Below are 21,382 nucleotides of genomic sequence, written 5' to 3'. Positions count from 1 at the left end.
TATATATATATATATATATATATATATATATATATATTCCTTTCTATTGTATATATATATATATATATATATATATATATATATATATATATATCTACTGTACACCACATGCTTCAGGAAATGCAGTTTAAGTGACTGCCTGAAGACTTTTTTTTATTTTGCTGTTGGAGATTGCAGAGAATTCACGTTAAGGTGAATTAGGTGAACTTGCCTGTGAATGGTGTCTGTATGCAAATTAGCTTTTCTGCAAAGCACCCCCTAAAATTAAAAGTCTAGGGTGCTGCAATAAGGAACTCATACATTTGGCTTTTCTATGTGTGTGTGTATGTGTGTTTGTGGGGGGGCTTTAAGAAAAGATAAAAAAAAAAAATCATAGCTGCCAGTTTATCCATGAAAATCCTGGGTAAGCCAACAATGGTCTTCTGATAACAGCTACAAAGCTCCTGACATCTATTGAAATGCCCTCTTTCAATTACAGCCCTTGTATTAGTTGATGGGTGGGTTGATGGGTTGATGGGTGAAGGTTGCAGTGGATTCCTCATATAGAAGTATATCCGTGATAAATATATTCTGTGCTAGTGGATGCGGCTGTGATTTGAAGACATCTTACATGACATACATTCATATGCCTATATTTTTAGGCTTTCTGGTAAGAAGATTTGATAGTGATTCTCGCATCAACATGTTAACGAATACACTGAAGCTGGTGTGAGTGTCTTACCTGTGCTCACCGTTTATCTTTTTCCTACCTTTAGTGCTGCACACAGACTTTTGATTAGTTCATGGCTACCTGGTGATCTGTAAGATCAATGAGTGGGTTGCTGTGTGGACTCCTGGGACAAAAAGGTGCTTAAGAGTTCAGAGTTTCACAATCCTAAAGCCCCATACACACTCTCAGATTTTCTGCTGATTTTTGTTTTCAGATTTACCAAAACCATATAGTGCAAGGGCCTGCCTGATTACATACACATTGAGACTCCTAAGGTTTGACCTCATATTATATGGTTTTGGTAAATCTGAAGGAAAAAAATCATCAGAAGATCTGATAGTGTGTATGGGGCTTTAGTTTGTTATAATAAGAATAATACAATATACTGTATGTGCTTTCAGCGCAATACAATATTTTTTTCTTTTATTAAACTTCCTTCTTTTTGATTCTGAATAGCCATACTGAGTTTTTTTAAAGCCTTATGATGGGTACACATGGACCAAAAACATCCAGTCAGTGTGCACTGCTGTCTGTCTGAGGGGACATTCTGGAAAACCAGCATCTGATCAGCAGTTGCAGCCAGTGGCTGTGAGCACTAACCAGTATGTTCTGGTAGCCTCCATCAGAATACAAAGGCACAGCGGGGGAGATTGCGTACGTTGGCACAGCAATCAGTCATTTCTTTTGCAAATATGCCAATGCCCCATATGGTCTCGCTAATTCATGCATGTGTACTGGCATGGCACACGCAGTGGCAAATCTGTGTGTGCACTAGTGCATGCAAAGCACAATAATTGCACAATAATTGCCAGCGTCAAGTGATCTATATAATAAGAGTAATTATCCTCATCAGTTGCTTTATTATCGTCAGCCTTTGTATACTGTGTTCCTGTGCTTTGTTCTTCTGATTGATTACTGATTGATTACCCATTATCAACCAGGCTTACCTCTGACTTGTTCTAGCTTCTCACCTGGCTCTGACCCTGGCTTGTGTCATAGACCTGCTCCTGTCTCTGTTCCTGATTGACATTCTGTGTTTGATCTTGGCTTGATCCTGACCACGCTTCTGCCTCTGCTCCTTATTGGTTTTCTGTGGTTGACCCCCGGCCCTGACTTCTGACTTTGCTTCTTGCTCTACCTAACTGTCAAGATCTGCCAGTTCTTCCAGAGAATCGTCTGCTGTATTTAACTATTCTGTTCTCAGGTGTCCTCTCATCTGAAACCATCAGGCAGCTTCATCATTGCAACCAGTGTTCCTTTGGCATAGCACCCTCTGTCACCATTTTCAGGGGTACTTTGCACTCAGCTGCAAGGGGAGCCCTCTCCTCAGCCTCCAGACAGGTATGTGACAAGCTCAGCTCACTTGGTTGAATGAAAAAATACTAGAAGTGTGTACCGACTTTGCTTCAGGTGTAATTCTCATTATCTGTTATTGTAAACATGAACATTGCACAGTAAAATCACTCTTGCATCCTATAAATCATTCCTGCTTTCTGCTTTCCCATAAGTAATGGCATTGTAATACTCCTTATGTCTTTCTAAAGTCCCTGTTACTGATTATTTTATAAGCCAAGACTGTACGTGGTTAAGTACACAGACATTGTTGTCAAATACTGATTTTTGAACACAGGACTGTTCAGGAGCATGTGTTTGAACATAAAACACAGCAAAATGCTGTGTCTGGCTAAAATACAAATGTGTATCAACAGGAACTGATGTGCCAAAAGAAACACAAAGCTGGTCAAACACAACCCCTGACCAGTCATCCAAACTGCATTTTTAATGCACATCAAATGCAGTAAAATAACGAGCACCTACATGAACCCTAAATCAATTCAGCTATAACCACATGTTGTGCCTCTTATCATAAAATATTCTTCCCAGTTGACATCTGTGAATATTGTAGATTGCTTCCATTAGTAGTAATAGTAACTATGTTTCTTTTCCTATTAAATGAAAGATCATTTCAACACATTTTTTATTTCTTCTATTCTTTTGTTTATAACATTTTTTAAATGCTTATTTTTAATGCATTATTTGAAGTCTAGATGCATATGAAGGCCATCTCTGAAATGTATACATTTTACCAGCATGATAGATGCATATAAAAGCCACTCATATGCTACAGACACACAAAAGTTATAAATGTTTGTTTGTTAAAATAAAATAATGTGTTTTATTCTTTGTTTTGCATGTTTCATAGATGCCTGTGTAAATTGTGCTGAACATACATATGAAGCTGTATTTAGACTAGATTTAATGCTAGATGTTTGTGGTAGTTTAGATACAGGCATACCCCACTTTTAAGTACACAATGGGGTTTATTTACTAAAGCTGGAATGTGCAAAATCCGACTCACTTCTGCATAGAAACCAATGAGCCTCTAACCCCAGATTGTTCAATCAAGCTTTGGTAATAAAACCTGGAAGCTCATTTGTTTCTATGCAGAAGTGAACCTGATTTTGCACTTTCCAGCTTTAGTAAATAAACCCCATTGTGTACTTAAAAGTGGGGTATGCCTGTATGTTTTGCATGTGTTACCCTTCATTCCTAAGGAAGAATTTTTTTTTTTTTTTTTGCAGAATGATCCATTTAATGCGGCATGTGGGTTATTTTTAAATAAATTTGAACTTTAGCCGATGTTCTGCACTGGAATCATTTGCACTTCAATATAAGTGCTTTTCACATTGTGCCCTTAAACATCTACATGCAAGCCTCTGAATATTCTTTACATAAAGTACATTGATAGGTTCTTTTCTAGAATAGCGTATTACTGCACTTTCAAAGGGTCAGAAGTTGTACAGAATATCTGGTAAAAAAAATAAATTAAAAGGTGGGTAAGGGATGTGATTGCATGACTATTGTCATTTTACTTGGCAGCTTAAATATCCTATATGGCATTTATTTTTAAAATCTTCTTTTCAATCCCCTTTCATGTTGTTTATAAGTATAGCAATCTTTAAATGTGAAGATCTATAGCATAAATTGGACAATTTTCATGTTACATCTAAAATGTAGTCACAAGATTATAGCTTAACGCGTTGGCTGTGTTAGAACTGTAATGCTATTGCTGTAAATGGCACTACAAGTGATGGTCTCCACTGTATTAAAATGCTCTTATTTCTTACTTCCTGCAGCTCTTGTGGTAAAGTTATATCACATGATAATCTACTCACTACTGTCACAATGACAATTCCAGTGACATGCATTTAAATGGCAGCATATTGCAGTATTCATGACTGTCAACAAATAGCTTCTTAAAAGTATATACACAAGCCTTTCGTTAGTACTTTCAGACTTAATTGGAATGAACTCTGAGAAGAAGAGTGTTAAGGTGAATGTGTTGCTCATTTATATCCCATGGAAGTACATGCAAACATAAAATCAAGAGAATTCAATATTTAGTTTAAATTAAAATGTGTGTATTCGTAAACCAACATTATTTGCTTAAGGGCAATGTGCTCCACATGTCTTAAATCAAGCATAGTTATTAATCTTCATTAGAAAAAAAAAAAAATCATTTTAAATTATGTATACTTTGAAATAGCTTTTCCCAGTTTTCTGAAAATTATGCAAATTCTAAGAGAATATCTTTATTAAAAGCCGTAGTTTGCTTTAGCTTGCAGTATAGGGATTTTAAGGAGAAAAAGAGGGGTTTAAGAAAACCTGTTGGGAGTGAATTATACTGTTTATCTATTGCTGGCCTCTCTTATTTCTTCAAACGTTAGTTACCTGGCTGTTACTTGAGCCAATAGTTTTGATATATTCTTATTCTCTGACAATGTACGCTGAGTTAAGTGAAAGTCGATTTGCATTCTTATTCCAAGACAGTGATCACTGGGTCAGAATGACAGCTCAGATATAAAAGGTAGTAATAGTGGGCTATGTATATTTCTCAGTACAGCAGCTGAATACCTTTTTTCATATCACCGATGTGTCAGGCGGAAACTCAGCCCCTCCCACTGTAGTCAATACATTGGGGAGGGAGAGTGGCAAGCAGTCACATGACTGCCTGCCACTCTCCCTCCCAGATGGACTACAGTGGGAGGGGCTGAGTTTCCCCCTGACAGTAGCCTGGGCAGTCACATGACCACACATTGCTGATGTGAAAAAAGGTATTTAGCTGCAGAGTTTAAAATAAAACATACACACTGTCTAGTGCATATTCTTATTACAGAGGGGCTGGCAGGAATTGGCAGTAACTTTTTACAGGTAAAATAGCGGCAGGAGGGGAGGGGCAGGTTAAGAAAGGAGGGGGACAGGGAGGAGAGGGAAGGAGTGGGGAGTGGACAAGATTTTGTTCTCACTGCTGACTATGGAACTGACGGCGAGAGGGAGGGGAGTTGACCAGATAAGGGTAGATGATGCAGGATGTGTGCTGATGTGATCAGCTGCTCAACTCCTTCCTGGGTCATGACCTAAAGTTTGTGTTGCTGGCAGGTAAGCTGATAACAAGCAATGGCTCTATACAGACAGTAGACAGATGTATCTTCTTTCTTCCTGCCAGGTGTACACTGGTTGTTGGGAAATGTTTTTTTGTGGATGAGTCCCAGTTTTTTAAGCATTGCTCAAATCTTTATCAGCCTTTTCTCAGGGCTTAAGAAAGGGGGACTTATGAAAATGTGTTACTTCAACACCATTTCATCCGTCCAGTCTGCTAGCAAATTGGTAGAAGCGGAGGAAGAACTGCTCTCATCCAGTGGCACTGCTGGCCCTGGTGTCAGCTCTTCAGCTCTGTGAAATATGGTGGCTGTGTACAAAGCATCCTCTCCTGTAGACCCTTGCAAGTGCATAGTCTTATTGTTTTGATGTTGACTAAAGTTTTTATTTATTTAAATGTTTTATTGTGTATGAAATATGCACTTCCTCCTTTCTTCATTCTTCTTTCATTCTAACTAACCTTATCCTAAATGCCCCCTTATAGTCCTTATTTTAGATATAGCCACTTGTACTTTTTAAATCAGTAAGGGACCTAATTCAGAAGTTGCAGCTTATGCATGGCCAAGTGGCACTCCACCCCCCTTCTGAGCCAATGTAGTGGTATTGTACTTCACTGCCAATTATAACTAAGACACCATGGGAAAGGCATGCACCTGTGGGCTTGCGAGTGGATGTCCATCATTATTGAGACTTATACTGTATAAAAAAGCCAACCATGGGCAGTATTGCATGACGCAGATGAGGACCAAAGCATCACTTGACGTGGCAGGCAGAAATTCCTAGACTGGTTGTCCACGGATCTCAAGTTCAAGTGGGTACAGCTAAAATAATACCCACTTCCAGACCAGTTATGCCACGATGCACTGAATTATGTATATATCTGTGATCCAGCATCCCTGGGTGCCCACCTCCCCGGCTGTGTTGTCATTTGCTGCAACACACGCTGATTAGCAGCTCCTGGCCAATGATTTATGGCAGAGACCTACTGACAAATGACAGAACAGAGCTCTGTGTTGAAAAACAACACAGGACTCTGTACTGAGAGCAGCAATGTGTGCTTTTGTAGCAGAATACACTTTGGCCTAAATTTATGAAGAACATTTTTTTTGATTGTTTTTTTTCAAAATGTTTTGTCTTTCTTGTTTATATAATAAAATAAAAAAACAGCGGTGATCAAATACCACCAAAATACTGCGCTGTGCAAACTGTTGGCACTATATAATAATGATAGTAAAAATATATATATATTAGTATCGATTTATTTCTTTATTTACTTTTTTTTATATTGTAGCCTCTGATATGGGTTTATTTCATTTATTTTCTAGTCCCTTGGGACTCGACTGAAGAATTTGGTCCTCAGTTATCTCAATTGAGCGGGAGACAACCCAGCACTAAGTTATTTGTTTGTTTTGTTCTTGTGGACATGCTACAGCTGTATATCAATAATGATGGAAGCAGCCCGCTGACCCCTGCGTGGGTCTAGTCCCAATGCTGTGGCATGTTTACTGTTAACTGTTAATTGTCTGTTTGTATGTCTTAAACTCAATAAAAATATTTTCAAAAAAAAAAAAAAAAAAAATATATATATATATATATATATATATATATATATATATATATATATATATATATATATGTGAAAAAAATCATATCAATTTAATTTTGGTACAGTGGTACATGATGTGCAGTTGCCAGTTAAAGTAGCGCAGTGCCTAATAGAAAAAAAAATAGCCTGGTCATGAAAAGGGTAAAATCTCCTCGCCCTTAAGTAGGGTGAGGGCAGTTAAATTCTCTTGGTGGATAAAAATGTCTCCAAAAAGGGTCTTGGTAGGTAAAACTAGAGAGCTCATGGGTGAAATCCAGCAACAGCTTGATACGACAGGATACGATTGTCATGTTACTGGACTGAAAGCAAGGAAGTTTAAGTTCCCAACTGTTTCACCACTCCCCCTCTACTTAGTCTTCTTTAAAATAAAACATTCTTATCCTTAGGGCTGTAAGAATGTAATATTTTTGCTTACTTTTGTATATGAATCTGGTATTTAGCAGTGAGCTGTAATCAGCCTAACTGTACCTCAACAGGAACTAAACAAGATTTTTTTTTTTTTTCAGAGCCACATGTTATTCACTCCAGCTCAGTGAAATAGAGATATCACTATGTCTTATGGATGCTTGCTAGTGTGGCCATTAATTAGGCCCGTGGACCCTGCTGAGGCTTTTTCCCTTTGAGGGTGTCAGTCTAAGAGGTCAGTATCTCCTATGGAGGGATAAATTAATCTACCCTCCTGGTAGGAACCCCTGACAATTATTATTATTATTATTCAGGATTTATATAGCGCCAACAGTTTGCGCAGCGCTTTAATGGTAGCTGTCGGAGCAAACATCATACAGCCAAGGGGAAGCAAAGCTGCAATTATTCCACACATATGGACATGTGGTGAGGCATAATTCAGTGGTAAGTTAAGCACATGAACCTTTCCATGTTGTCCTGCCTTGGAATGGAAATATTAGATATTACTTGAACCCCAATTGGTCAAAATGTCCTATGCCTTGCATGCAGGAATGTGAATTCCCACTATGTGAAGTTATGAACGGGGCCTATCAGCCGAGTGTCTCCATCCACTCCCGCCGATGCACTTGCATAAAGATGGCCATACACTATGCTGATTTGCAATTTCCTATAGAATCACCAGAACTATGAAAGGGGAGGACCCACCTGAAAAATGGGCACTGATAGGTACTCATATGCAACACTGATGGGCACTGATATGCAACACTGTTAGGTGACACTGATGATAAGGCGCTGAAGGGCACTGATTGGCAACACTTATGGACACTGGTGGGACTGCACTGACTATCAGAACACGGATAATTAGTGACCTGATTATCAGTGCCAATGTCCCTTTAACAAGAGACAGTTATCAGCTTTCTTTTTCTCTCCTCATGCTGCCAGTGTGGGGAAAGAAAAGCTGATAACTGGCTTGTGTTTACATCCTGTGATCAGCAGTCATTGGACACCGCTGATCATGTTGTAAAGCAGTGGTCATCAACCCTGTCCTCAGGGCCCACTACCAGGGCAGGTTTGCAAGATAACTGAAATACATCCCAGGTGATATAATTTGCTGCTCAGTGATTGCAGTATTCTAGTCTGCATCTCCCCAAGGTAATACATAAAACGTGGCCTGTTAGTGGGCCCTGAGGACAGGGTTGATGACCACTGTTGTAAAGGACCACTGTGATTGTCTCTTTACCCCAATCTGTGATCAGCTGAGTCCAAAGGACTCAATGATCACAGAACACACAGCCCACACACAGCCTTGGGGGCAATCAGGCAGTGAAATCATGGGAGGACATCAATGGACACCCTCCTGGCAAACTAAGCCGGCACTATAGCTGTTTTTCATCTATAGTGTGGGCAGGAAGTGGTTAATGCTGTATTGATACATAGAGGAGGTGAAATTTGGAAAAAAAACGTAAACTTAGCATTTAAAATCTACTAAAGTTGCTGGTGCCCATTATTTGTGTACATCCAGAGAAAAGAACCACATCAGAGATGAATGTTTCTGGGACCTTACGGTAAGTAAATTGACTTAGAGCATTTTTTTTTGTAATGTAGCTGTTTTATAGCAGAAGATCAATATTTATGTGTAACTATTAAAGATCAGTACAAATACCGTTACACAGCCATAATAAAAATCAAGAGAAAATATTGTCTGTCTTTTAGGTCAATGTCCCATAGCACTCACAAAAAAAAGAGAAGTAAAAACAAAAACAAAACAAAAGGTCAACTGTACAAACTTTGAGCCACAGTAAACCATCCCTTCATAGTTAGAAAGCTTGTGACACCACGGTTCTGACATACTGCATTTGTTAACACGTTATATTCTAGGGCAATCATTTCATTGAATATGGTAAATTGGAGTGTCAGCAAAGGGCAGATGTGTTCCCAAAGACATTCTGTAAGTAAGTCATAACTAGAGCCTTGTATATGATTAACAGAGTGAATGTTTTCTATGAAAAATTGCATGCATTCTTTTTCCCTTGTTTCAAGACAATGACATACTTGCTATGACCCAGAAAGAAAGTAAAGCAGAGTACGCTGTGCTAGTTGAAGTTCTCAAGGCACAAATATTAGAGGCACAGTTATAACACATGGGAATCATTGGCTAACTTACAGATAAATCAAGTTCTGCACTAAACTCAGGGAACGTATCTATATTAAAATGTCTTAGGACCATCTCACTGAGGAGTTCTACTGCAAATACTTCATTTATGACATCTGGAACATAAATACGTTATGAACAAAAGATAGGGACATGCTTTCTGTATACTGCAGGAGCTGATATACCTCATCCACATGAGTACATGCTGAACAAACATAGGTATTGTATGACGTTAAATATAAATGAACAGGCCACTACACAGAGTTTCAAAATGTCAGTAATAAGAATTATCTTCTTTTCCCACAGCCACCAATCCGATTGAAACTTTCTGATTACAATTGTCATTTTCCAGGCTAGATTGGAATCTGATTGGTGCCTATGGGGAAATAATGACAGTTTCTTAGTAGTGACACTTTGATACATGAGGCTCAAGGTGCCCAGGGTATATTTCAGTCTGCTCCAATTCCCACATGCTGCTACCATGATCACTTTATAGCATGTCGTTACTTTACCTAACACATACAGCATGTTTTTTTGTTTTTTTTGCTGATTCCTTTCTGCTGTAAAATTGAACAGAATCATGTATTTGTATTTTTCAAAAATGTTATTGGGGTTAGAACATATAGAAAACATATGTGCATTAAAAAAAAATGACTGACTGTATTAGGAATGTTTGACGGTGCTAAAATTTGAGGTTACATACTCAATATAACTTTGCAGTGAAACTTCATCTTCAACTCCATGTTAACACATATGTATAGTCAGGGCTTTTTTCAGCTGGATCTTGGTAGAACTTAGTTCCACCACCTCTGGTTCTGGCATCTACTCACCTGCATATTATAGTTACATAGCTATGTAACTATATAACTATAATATGCAGGTGAGTAGACACCAGAACCAGAGGTGGTGGAACTGAGTTCCACCAAGATCCAGCTGAAAAAAGCCCTGACTGTATTATACATATGTGTTAACATGGAGTTGAAGCTGAAGTTTCACTGTAAAGTTATATTGAGTTACATAGCTAGTCTGGTTTAAAAAAAGGCACAAGTCTATCTGGTTCAATCAATACAAAGGAAAAAAAATACAATCCTATATACACAAGCTATAGCCCACAGTTGGTTCTGATGAAGGTCAAAAAAAGCAAAGCATGATCCAATTTGCCCAAGCAGGGGCAAAAAAAATCCTTCCTGATCCTCCAAGAGGCAATCAGATATTCCCTGGATCAGTTTTACCTATAAAGGCTAGTATCTCATTATATTATTTACATTTAGGAAAGAATCCAGACCTTTTTTTAAAGCAATCTACTGAGCTGGACATAACCAGCTCTTGAGGGCGTCTATTCCACCTTTTCACGGCTCTTACGGTGAAGAAGCCTTTCCATATTTGGAGATGACATCTCTTTTCATTCAGATGTAAAGAGTGCCCTCTTGTCCTCCTTGTCCTGTGATGACCTTAAAGTGAATAACTCAACACTGACATTTTTTTGCCATCCACACAGAATACACCCCTTAAATACAATCAAAACACAATCACTTAAACCTCATATAAGCTTTAACCACTTAAGGTCTGGAAGGATTTACCCTCTTAATGACCAGGCCATTTTTTATTATACAGCACTGCGTCGCTTTAACTGACAATTGCGTGGTCATGTGTTGTTGTACCCAAACAAAATTATTTTTTTCCCCACAAATAGAGCTTTATTTTGGTGGTATTTGATCACCTCTGTGGTTTTTCTTTTTTGCGCTTTAAACCAAAAAGGGCGCCAATTTTGAAAAAAAGCAATATTTTTAACTTTTTCCTATAATAAATATCCCCTCCAAAAAAAAAATGCTTCTTAAGTTTAGGCTGATATATATTCTTTTACAGAAGAAAATGCAATAAGCGTATATTGACTGGTTTGCACATAAGTTATAGCGTCTACAAAATAGGGAAAAGACTTATGCCATTTTTATTATTATTATTTTTTCTAGTAATGGCAGTGATCTGTGATTTTTTAGCAGGGCTGCGACATTGCGGCAGACAGATCGGACACCTAACTGACATTGTTTATACTTTTTTGGGGAACCAGTGACATTATTACAGGAATTAGTGCTAAAAATATGCACTGTTATTGTACTAATGACACTGACAGGGAAGGTGTTAACATCAGGGGCGATCAAGGGGCAAAATGTGTTCCCTGCAGGTGTGTTCTAACTGTATCGGGGATGGGCTGCCTGGGAAAACACACAGATCAGTCTTCCAGCATAGCAGAAAGACAGGATCTGTGTGATCTCACCTGTCAGAAAGGAGATCTGCCTTGTTTACACAGGCAGATCCCTGTTTTGTCTCTGCGGGGAATGATTGCAGATGGCCAATAGACCCTCTGTTGGGCTCCCCCATGAACACCCACAAAATAGAATTCTCAAACCCACGTGCAATAACGGCAGCTGGTTGGCAAATGGTTAGAGTACAACTAAAAGCAAAACTTGTATTTTCGTTTTGGATAGACTGGAGAGGGATTAGAACACCTCCCTGTTTTTTTATTGTTGACTGTGCCCCCATTAGGAAGATCCATCTTCTATATTTGTTATGTTTACTGTTATCACTGAAAGTGAAAGACTATCCCACATTTTGGGTTGCCCAGAAAAGGTAATATTCCAATGGGGACACTAGTTTGGGTGACCCTGGTGATTCTCTCACTTCAAGAGTAATTTCCTCTCACTTCCCGTTTTATCTGGGAGAGGAAGTAAAGGAAACTCTCCCTAATGGATCACAGATAGCAAACAAAACATGACAGGGGTAATAATCCTTCCTTAATCTATCCATAATGAAAAAAAAAAAATACCTTTAGTTCAAGAATGTTTTAACCTGTTATTACAACATGGAAATTAGTTTCTTTTTTTAATCAGTAGCTCCCAATAATAGCATGTCTGAGGGTCCTTAATAATTGTCACTTATCAAGCGATAATATATACAGGCATACCCCACTTTTAAGTAAGCAATGGGGTTTATTTACTAAAGCTGGAACGTGCAAAATCAGGCTCCCTTCTGCATAGAAGCCAATGAGCTTCCAGGTTTTATGACCAAAGCTTAATAGAACAAGCTAGGGTTATAATCTGGAAGCTCATTGGTTTCTATGCAGTAGTGAGCCTGATTTTTTACTTTCCAGCTTTAGTAAATAAACCCCATTGTGTACTTAAAAGTGGGGTATGCCTGTATGCACTTGCACAGTGATCCTGACACATGCACTCCTGGCTGAGGGTAAAAAAATGCCTGTGCCAACACACAATTGCACTGGTATGATGCACAATGATTAATAATTCAATAGCTGGAGTGCATGCATAAGTGGCTGAAAATGGGTGGAGGTCAGCAGCCTTGGGATAAAAAAAGTAGAAAAATAGTAAAACTACTTTAACCACTTGACCACTGGGCACTTAAACACCCTTAATAACCAGACCAATTTTCAGCTTTCGGTGCTCTCACATTTTGAATGACAATTACTTAGTCATGCAACACTGGACCTATATGAAATTGTTGTCCTTTTTTTCACACAAGTGGAGCTTTCTTTTGGTGGTATTTAATCACCGCTCTGTGTTTTATTGTTTGTGCTATAAAAGAAAAAAGACAGAAAATTCGGTAAAAAAATGAATTTTTCGTTGTTTCTGTTATAAAATTTAGCAGATTAGTAATTTTTTCTTCATAAATTTTGGCCAAAATTTATACTACTACATATCTTTGGTAAAAATAAGTACAAATTGGTGGATATTATTTGGTCTTTGTGAAATTAATTACACCTGAAGTACTGACAGCCTATTTCAATTCTTGAGACCCTAACATGCCAGAAAAGTACAAATACCCCCCAAATGACCCCTTTTTGGAAAGAAGACATTCCAAGGTATTTAGTAAGAGGCATGATGAGTTTTTTGAAGTTGTCATTTTTTCACACAATTCTTTGCAAAATCAAGATTTTTTTTTACTTTTTTTTCACAAAATTGTTATATTATCAGTTTATTTCTCACACACAGCAAATGTATACCACAAATTACACCCCAAAACACATTCTGCTATTACTTCCGAGTACGGCGATACCACACAGTATTTGCGCAGCAATTTTTTAAATGCTTTTTTTTTTTTAAAAACAGTTTTGTGCTTAAAAAAAAAACACAGTAAAGTTAGCCCAATTTTTGCATAATGTGAAAGATGAAGTTACGCTGAGTAAATAGATACCTAACATGTCACTCTTCAAAATTGCACACGCTCGTGGAATGGCGCTACTTAAAAATCCTCATAGGCGAAGCTTTACATTTTTTTTACTGGTTATATGTTTTGAGTTACAGAGGAGGTCTAGGGCTAGAATTATTGCTCTCACTCTAACGTTCACAGCAATACCTCACATGTGTGGTTTGAACACCGTTTTCATATGTGGGCGAGACTTACGTATGCGTTCGCTTCTGCATGCGAGCACATGGGGACAGGGGCGCTTTAACATTTTTATTTTTTTTATTGTTCATTTTACTTTATTTATTTTAGTTTGACATTTTTTTCCCCAAAAATAAATTTTTTGATCACTTTTATTCCTATTACAAGGAATGTAAACATCCCTTGTAATAGGAATATGGCATGACAGGTCCTCTTTACAGTGAGATATGGGGTCAATAAGACCCCGCATCTCACCTCTTAGCTGGATAGCCTGAAATAAAAAATAAAAAAAGATTCTGGCTTTGATCGTATTGGCGAGTCCGTAGAAGCACCGGAGGGCGGCGGGAGGGGGGATGTCTATGGCTGGGTATTACTGACTATGGCTGGGTATTGCAGGGTATCTCCGAGTATGGCTGGGTATCTCTGAGTATGGCTGGGTATCTCCGAGTATGGCAATTTATGGCAGGGTATTGCAGTGTATTGGCTGGAATTGTATGCAGAGTATAGGCGGGTACTGCAGAGTATTGGAGGGTAGTGCAGAGTATTAGTGGGTATTGCAGAGTATTAGCTGGTATTGCAGAGTATTAGCGGGTATTGCAGAGTATTTGCGGGTGTTGCAGAGTATTGTCGGGTGTTGCAGAGTATTTGTGGGTCGGTTGTTAAGTGGTTAAAGCGGTTGTATAGTCTTTTTTATAACTTTTACCTACAGGTAAGCCTATAATAAGGCTTACCTGTAGATACAAAAAAATATCTCCTAAACCTGTATGGTTTAGGAGATATTCTCTTCGCAATGCGCCTCTGACTGCAGCGGCGCATGCGCACAGGGGATTCTCGGAAATGCTGGACCCAGCCGGAAAGAAATCTCCCGCACGCATGTGCAGGAGTGATGATATAGCGGCTCCAGCCACTCACAGCACCGGAGCCACGATACCCGGAAGACACGCCGAGGGAACATGTCAGCTCCCTCGGCATGTATCGGGCGAGATGTCGGTGAATACTAGCTCATTATGACTTTTCCCTTGCAGGTCAGAATAAAAAAAAAACATTAGCGGGTTAACTCCCACTTTAATGGTGGTTCAGCAGCTGAAATTACTGGGTCCAATATAAACCCTAAAAACAAGTGTATATTGCAGAAAAGCTCAGAAAGGTAAATTAGATGTTTTGCTGTGGAAAAAGGATTTTCAGCAAACATTCATTCTCCCTTCATATCACATTTTCATGGAAACCTCAAATAGGGCTAAAATGAAACCACACAGGGATGAACCTCTGTATACCTTTACAAAATATATAAGTGCTCAGAAAGATGACTGATAGCTGTCATGTGAGCTATTATCAGAGATCCAGGAAGAAGAGATGTAGCAAACCAAGGCAGAGAGTGGTGGATTAGAAATCACCTTTCGAGATGGATTGTGTTAACCTGATAGAATGCTTTAAAGATCAATACAATGATAAGAAAAATGCAACCAATAAATTATATTGGAGAATAAAAAACTTGTTTTGCCAGCATTGCAGAACTATGTTTTTTACTCCAAATTCATTTTATTTTTGTCCTTCAAAGATCTAGCTGAAAACTTGCCCCAACCCTTACGCTACATAAAGCAGGACATCTTTTGTGACAGCCTTCTTTCCCCAGTATGGCAGCAGTTCTGTCCCATAGGATTCAATTTATAGTTTAAAAAGCAACTTAAAGTGGAGTTCCAGCCATTGTTGTGTTTATTAGAAGTCAGCAGCTACAAAAAGTCTAGCAGCTGACTTTTAATAAACACACACTCACCTGTCCCAGGACTCAGCGATGCGGCCACCCTCACCTCCCTTCTCTCCCTCAACTCTCCCCTGCACCGACATTACAAGTGTGGGCCCCTGGCTATGACAGCTTGCAGCTTCACAGCTGAGTGTGCACTGCGCATGCACGAGTCACGCTGTGCCTTCTCAATGGTCACGCAATCTTCTGGGAAGGGTGACATGTCCCAGAAGATTGCCGGGAGGGAGGGGAGAGAAGAACTTCCGCTTGAGTCACCTAGGCAGCCCAAGCAGAAGTGTAAGCAAGTACCTGCCCCCCCCCCCCCCCCCAAAAAAAAAAAAAAATTACATGCCAAATGTGGCATAGGAGAGGGGGGATGCTTAAAGTGTATTTTCCCCTTTTGGGTAGAGTGTTAAGTTAATAAATAAATAAATAAAATTCATCAACTACAAAAGACATTTGTGAGCTCATGGATCCAGTTATTCATACAGGCTGGTTCTTCATCAGTCTTTGGGCCCTCGTGCTGTGATGTTGACTGTGGGAAGCAGCTTTTGATTCGCTGCACATGTGCGGACTGCACTGCATTCTGTGAATAGTCCTGCAGCCTCCTGGGAAATTTCAATGGCTATAAACCTCTGAAATTAAAAATGAACAAAGCATTTCCTTTTAAAGTGTCAACGTACCTCAATGCAAAACACTTATGATTTCTATCTGCCCTGACATTCCCCTACTATCCGCATGAGTCACTTCTGACAATATATTCTGGCACTACAGAATCCCGGAAGGCAGCCCTGCTTCCCCTCCAACACACAACAGCTGTGCCCCTATGAGACTAAATTGGAGTGTGCCCTTTCCCTCCACTCAGGTAACAGATTACACTCAGTTCTCCTCTCTGTGCTGTGCAGTGTGTAACATTCGATCCTTACCCCCTTCCTTCTGAAGCCCAGAAATATTATGTAAAATTGGTGCTTTAGGAGGCTGTAGAGAAGACAGTGGTGCAGATAAAGAGGTACACCTTATATACGTTAGTGTTTGTATATGTAAGGGTTTGCAATGATTACATTAGGGTAGCCCAATCATGTGCCTGGGCTACCAATACACCACAATTGATTGAAAATCATTCCTGCATCAACTTTAGTGAGTACAGCATACAGATATGCACTACCCTGCTGTGCAGTGTTCTGCAACACAGGTGAGTTGAGCTGTCATTCATGATGAATGGAACTGCAGTGCATACTGCTGTATGAGAAATACACAAGAAAATAAAAATATATATGCAGTGTACAGCAACAGAAAATGAAACTGTGGTTAACAAGTGCGATAAAATCAAAATTACAATCTATCATAAATAATTTCCAAAACAATATGTGATAAAGTCAACACAAAAGAGAGAAATAGCCTGTGATTGACAAGTGCAATCATATTACATATACCATTAATGATGTCAGTGATAAAGTCCAAATAAAACAACTAGAAATAGTGTATATGTGATAAAGTCCACACAATTTGCTGAAAATATGCTGTATTAATAGGGAAACAATTCAACTCATGGAACACACCTCCACCAGTAATCACCCCAGGGTGTGCTCTCACCTTATGGTTTGACCATCGTTATGAAAGGTCAAACAAGTATGAACAGATAGCTATCCCAGCACACTCCTTCTTTAATACTCCCAAAGACAATGAAGGCTCTCTCCCACCACTTCCAAAAAACACTCAGTGCTGTTTGGGTTAATCAATCACAGAAAATAAACTTCTCATCTCTACTGAACTGTGTGCAGCGGAGGCTCAAAGAAAATAAAACTTAGCTTACTGCTAAAAACGATTTTATTAAAAAGCAGATAAAATATGTACTCACATTGAATAGGCAGAGGAAAGTACTAACAAACACTGGGGTTGCTTTACTAAAGGGAAACAGACTGTGCACTTTGCAAGTGCAGTTGCACTCATGTACCTTAGTAAATCTGAATGCAGTAACGTTTCACTTTTTAAAGAATGCCCAGTCAGGTGCAAGGAACATTAAAAAAAAAAAGAAAAAAAATGAATTTTGGATGATGGAACTCAGCAAAGCTTTATCACATTTACTAAGCTCTGGGGAAAATTAGTGCAACTGCACTTGCAAAGTGAACAATCTATTTGCCTTTAATAAATCACCCCCGTTGCGTACAATAAACCAATGCAAACCCAGGATCACTCTCTCACAAGAAAAACTGAACAGGGATTGAACAGATATAGGCAACTCTCACAGTTGGTCCTACAGTCTCCTGGATTGCTGGAGCTCCTCCCAACATGTTTTCTCAGTATGACATCATCAGGAACACCAAATTGTCATGCATAGCCATAGCTCACTGGTATGAATGTGCCCTTTCTCAATCAGCAGCCTCTGCTTGAGAATAAAATCCACTTCTGTCGACCACACACTGATTGAAAATAAGCCGATTCTTACTGAACCAGCTGAATTTTAATCAGTACATGGCTAGCTTAAATATATCCAGATTGCTTGAAACTATACAGGCATACCCCACTTTTAAGTACACAATGGGGTTTATTTACTAAAGCTGGAAAGTGCAAAATCAGGCTCACTTCTGCATAGAAACCAATGAGCTTCTAACCCAAGCTTGTTCAATTAAGCTTTGGTTATATAAGCTGGAAGCTCATTGGTTTCTATGCATAACGGAGTCTGATTTTGCACTTTCCAGCTTTAGTAAATAAACCCCATTGTGTACTTAAAAGTGGGGTATGCCTGTATGCCAGTGCTGTTTACACATCTCGCTGCAATGCTCTGTGACTGCATATTACATACAGCAAGAAAACAGTCTGTAACACACCAGTAGCAACTGACTCAAGGCTACATGTAACATTTTTGCCTTCCTTAGTCTCTTGAGAAAATAAAGATGTTGTTAGGCCTTTTTTACAGCAACTTCAATATGGGACAATCAGTTAGTAGTAAGGCTTTGTGTACACTGCAGCTCCGAAAAGGAACATTTAGGAGCAGTTGGGCCTTTTTTTTCCAGCAGCCCCTGAACTCACCTCAATGTTAACTTATGGGTACATGTACACTCAGTTGTTTATAGTCGGTTAGAAGCACTTTAGTTTAGAAGCATTTTTTTTAATGCAGATGAGTTGAGATTTGAAATGCCAAATGCTTGTAACTTCTTGTAAATGCATGTAAACGTTAAGATACAGCATTAAGCCACGTCAAGCATTTTTTATCGACATTTCAAAATCAGTGGTTCCCTATGAGAGCCATCTTAACTGATCCCACTTTCAGCTCATTGATTTGAATGGAAGTCACATCCATGTCAGATGATTATGTCCTAACTTGTGGTGCGACTTCTGCTCTGAGGATCTTGAAGGGGAACCCCACGCCAAAATAAAAAAAAGGATAGGATCCACCCCAAGGTCCATACCAGGCCCTTTGCATCTGGTATAGATCCTGAAATGGAACCCCGCACCAAAATGGAAAAAAAATGGCATGGGGTCCCCTCCAAAATCCATGCCAGACCCTTATCCAATCATGCAGCCCTGCAGGTCAGGAAAGTTGTGGGCAAGTTTTAACAAGTACTTTATTAAAAATCTTCCTCCGGTGTTCGCCTTCTGGTGTTCTTCCTTCAGTCTTCTTCCTCTAATCTTCTTCCTCCGGGCTTCTCCACCGCTGCTGTCTTCTCTGGAACCAAACTCGGTCCTCCTCCAATGCTGTCTCCCATCGTTGTGCCAGCTCCGCTCTCTGTCGCTTCTTATATAGCCATGGGGCATAGCCATCTCACCACAAGATCCCATCCATTGTGAGAGCATCAGCAGAGACGACTGGAGGAAGAAGACCAGAGGAAGAACACCGGAAGGAGAACACCAAAGGAAGATTTTTTAATAAAGGACTTATCAAAACTGTCTCTTTTTTTTATTTACACTACACTGCCTTTTTTGGGATGAATGGGTGAGGGTACAATGTACCCCATACTCATTCACATAGGGGGGCTTTGATCTGGGGCCTCCCTTGTTAAAGGGCCCCCTGCCTGATGACCCCCACAACCACCACCCAGGGTTGTCAGGAAGAGGCCCTTGTCCCCGTCAACATGGGGATCAAATCAATGAGCTGAAAGTCGGATCAGTTAGGATGGCTCTCATAAGGAACCATTGATTTTGAATAGATGCAGATAAACACTGCTAAAAGCTAACGTGGCTAATCACGTCAATTAACGTCAATGCAAAAAGCTACTAAAACGCATTTTTACAACAGCTTTTTTCCTGCCATTGGTAGTGGTTTTGCAGCTTGTTTTTTCACCCTGTGTGCATGAGGCTTAACAGTTAGGGTAACCCTATACTGCTACAAAAATGTTCATGGTTTAAAGACTTTTTTTGCCAGCCTTAATGTCATGCCAACATCAAGGAACCATCCAACCCAGCCAGTAGATGTTTGCATCGGTCATGATTATCATCTCAATAGACACCTGAATAATAATAATATGTTGTTTTGTTTTGGGGGTTTTTTTTTTTGCATTGCTCTTCTTTTTTAAATAAATATCTTGTGTTATCCATAAACAATCTAATACAATTACATAAAAAGAAAAGACAGAAAGACAAATTCATTGTGAAAAATGATATACGATAGGAGGACAAATCACAACAAATGAAAATAACAGTTGGATATTGTAGAAAAGACAAACCTAGTAAAGAAAATGCAGCTTTTAAAACATTACAATTCACATTGCCCAATTCTTCTAATCTCATTCCTGAAGAGATAGTCTTACAACCCCTGTGGCTGTTCTAATCCAAAAAAGATTGTGAACAGTGAGCTTAAACTAAGAGGTTATATATTCCTACTGGATTCAGCAGGAAGATCTTATTATTCCCAATTTCACAGCCAACCCCACATTTTTCCTGCCAGCAAATGTATTTTATACTTTGTTATTATAGCACTCATTCCCCAAATAACGCTCTCACATTATTAGTAATTATTCAATAAATGTAGGATGCTTTAAGTAGGCTAGAAAAAGGGTGCACATAGAGCTAAAAAATGGTTAATTTAAACAACAGTTACAAATGTATGCATTTTTAAGGTATATACTGTATTCTTAAAGCTGATCTGATTTTGATTTAATGCAACTTTTTGCTTCTTAATACATTCATAAGATGTTAACAATCCAAAAATCTAAAAATACATTATATTGCAGCTCACCAATTCCTAAATGTGGTGTTTTCATTTGTTTGGCTTTTTTTCCCTTTATTTTCTCTCCAGTAACACACTTCCTGTTCTAGGGTGTCTCTACTTTGAATTTAGGAGCAATGAACACAACTTTGGACAACAGCATTGTCAATCTAGTGAGAGGGTAGTGTTATGCCGCATACACACGAGCGGACTGTATGGCCTACTTAGTCCACCGAAATACATTTCAGCGGACAGTCCGCTCGTGTGTGGGCTTCAGCAGACTTTTTCAACGTGCAGTCCAGCGTACTAAGAATTTAGTTTTTTTCGAAATTCTGTCCGTTGTACTCGCATTTCGGCGGACAATCCGGCCGTGTGTATGCCAGTCCGCCGTACTTTTGAAATGAGCGGACTTTTCCCGCCCGGAGAAAAGTCTGCTCATTTCAAGCAGGTATACAGGTAGGCGGGGCCCGCGAAGGAGACGTCGCTGGCCCCGCCGCCTGGTATGGACTTAAAGGGGAACCCCAACGCCGAAAAAAATCAGCGTGGGGGTCCCCCCAAGTCCACAACAGACCCTTGTCCGAGCGCGCTACCCGGCCGGCCAGGAAAGGGGGGCGAGCGCCCCCCCCTCCTGAGCCGTACCAGGCCACGTGCCCTCAACATGGGGGGGTGCCTAGGGGAAGGGGGGGCCGCGCGGCCCCCCCACCCCAAAGCACCTTGTCCCCATGTTGATGAGGACAAGGGCCTCTTTCCGACAACCCTGGCCGTTGGTTGTCGGGGTCTGCGGG

Source organism: Lithobates pipiens, unplaced genomic scaffold (assembly GCF_037356315.1).
Source record: "Lithobates pipiens isolate NorthernLeopardFrog02 unplaced genomic scaffold, aLitPip1_a1.2 Scaffold_16, whole genome shotgun sequence".
Lineage (NCBI taxonomy): Eukaryota > Metazoa > Chordata > Amphibia > Anura > Ranidae > Lithobates > Lithobates pipiens.
Note: the sequence above shows the minus strand (reverse complement) of the source record.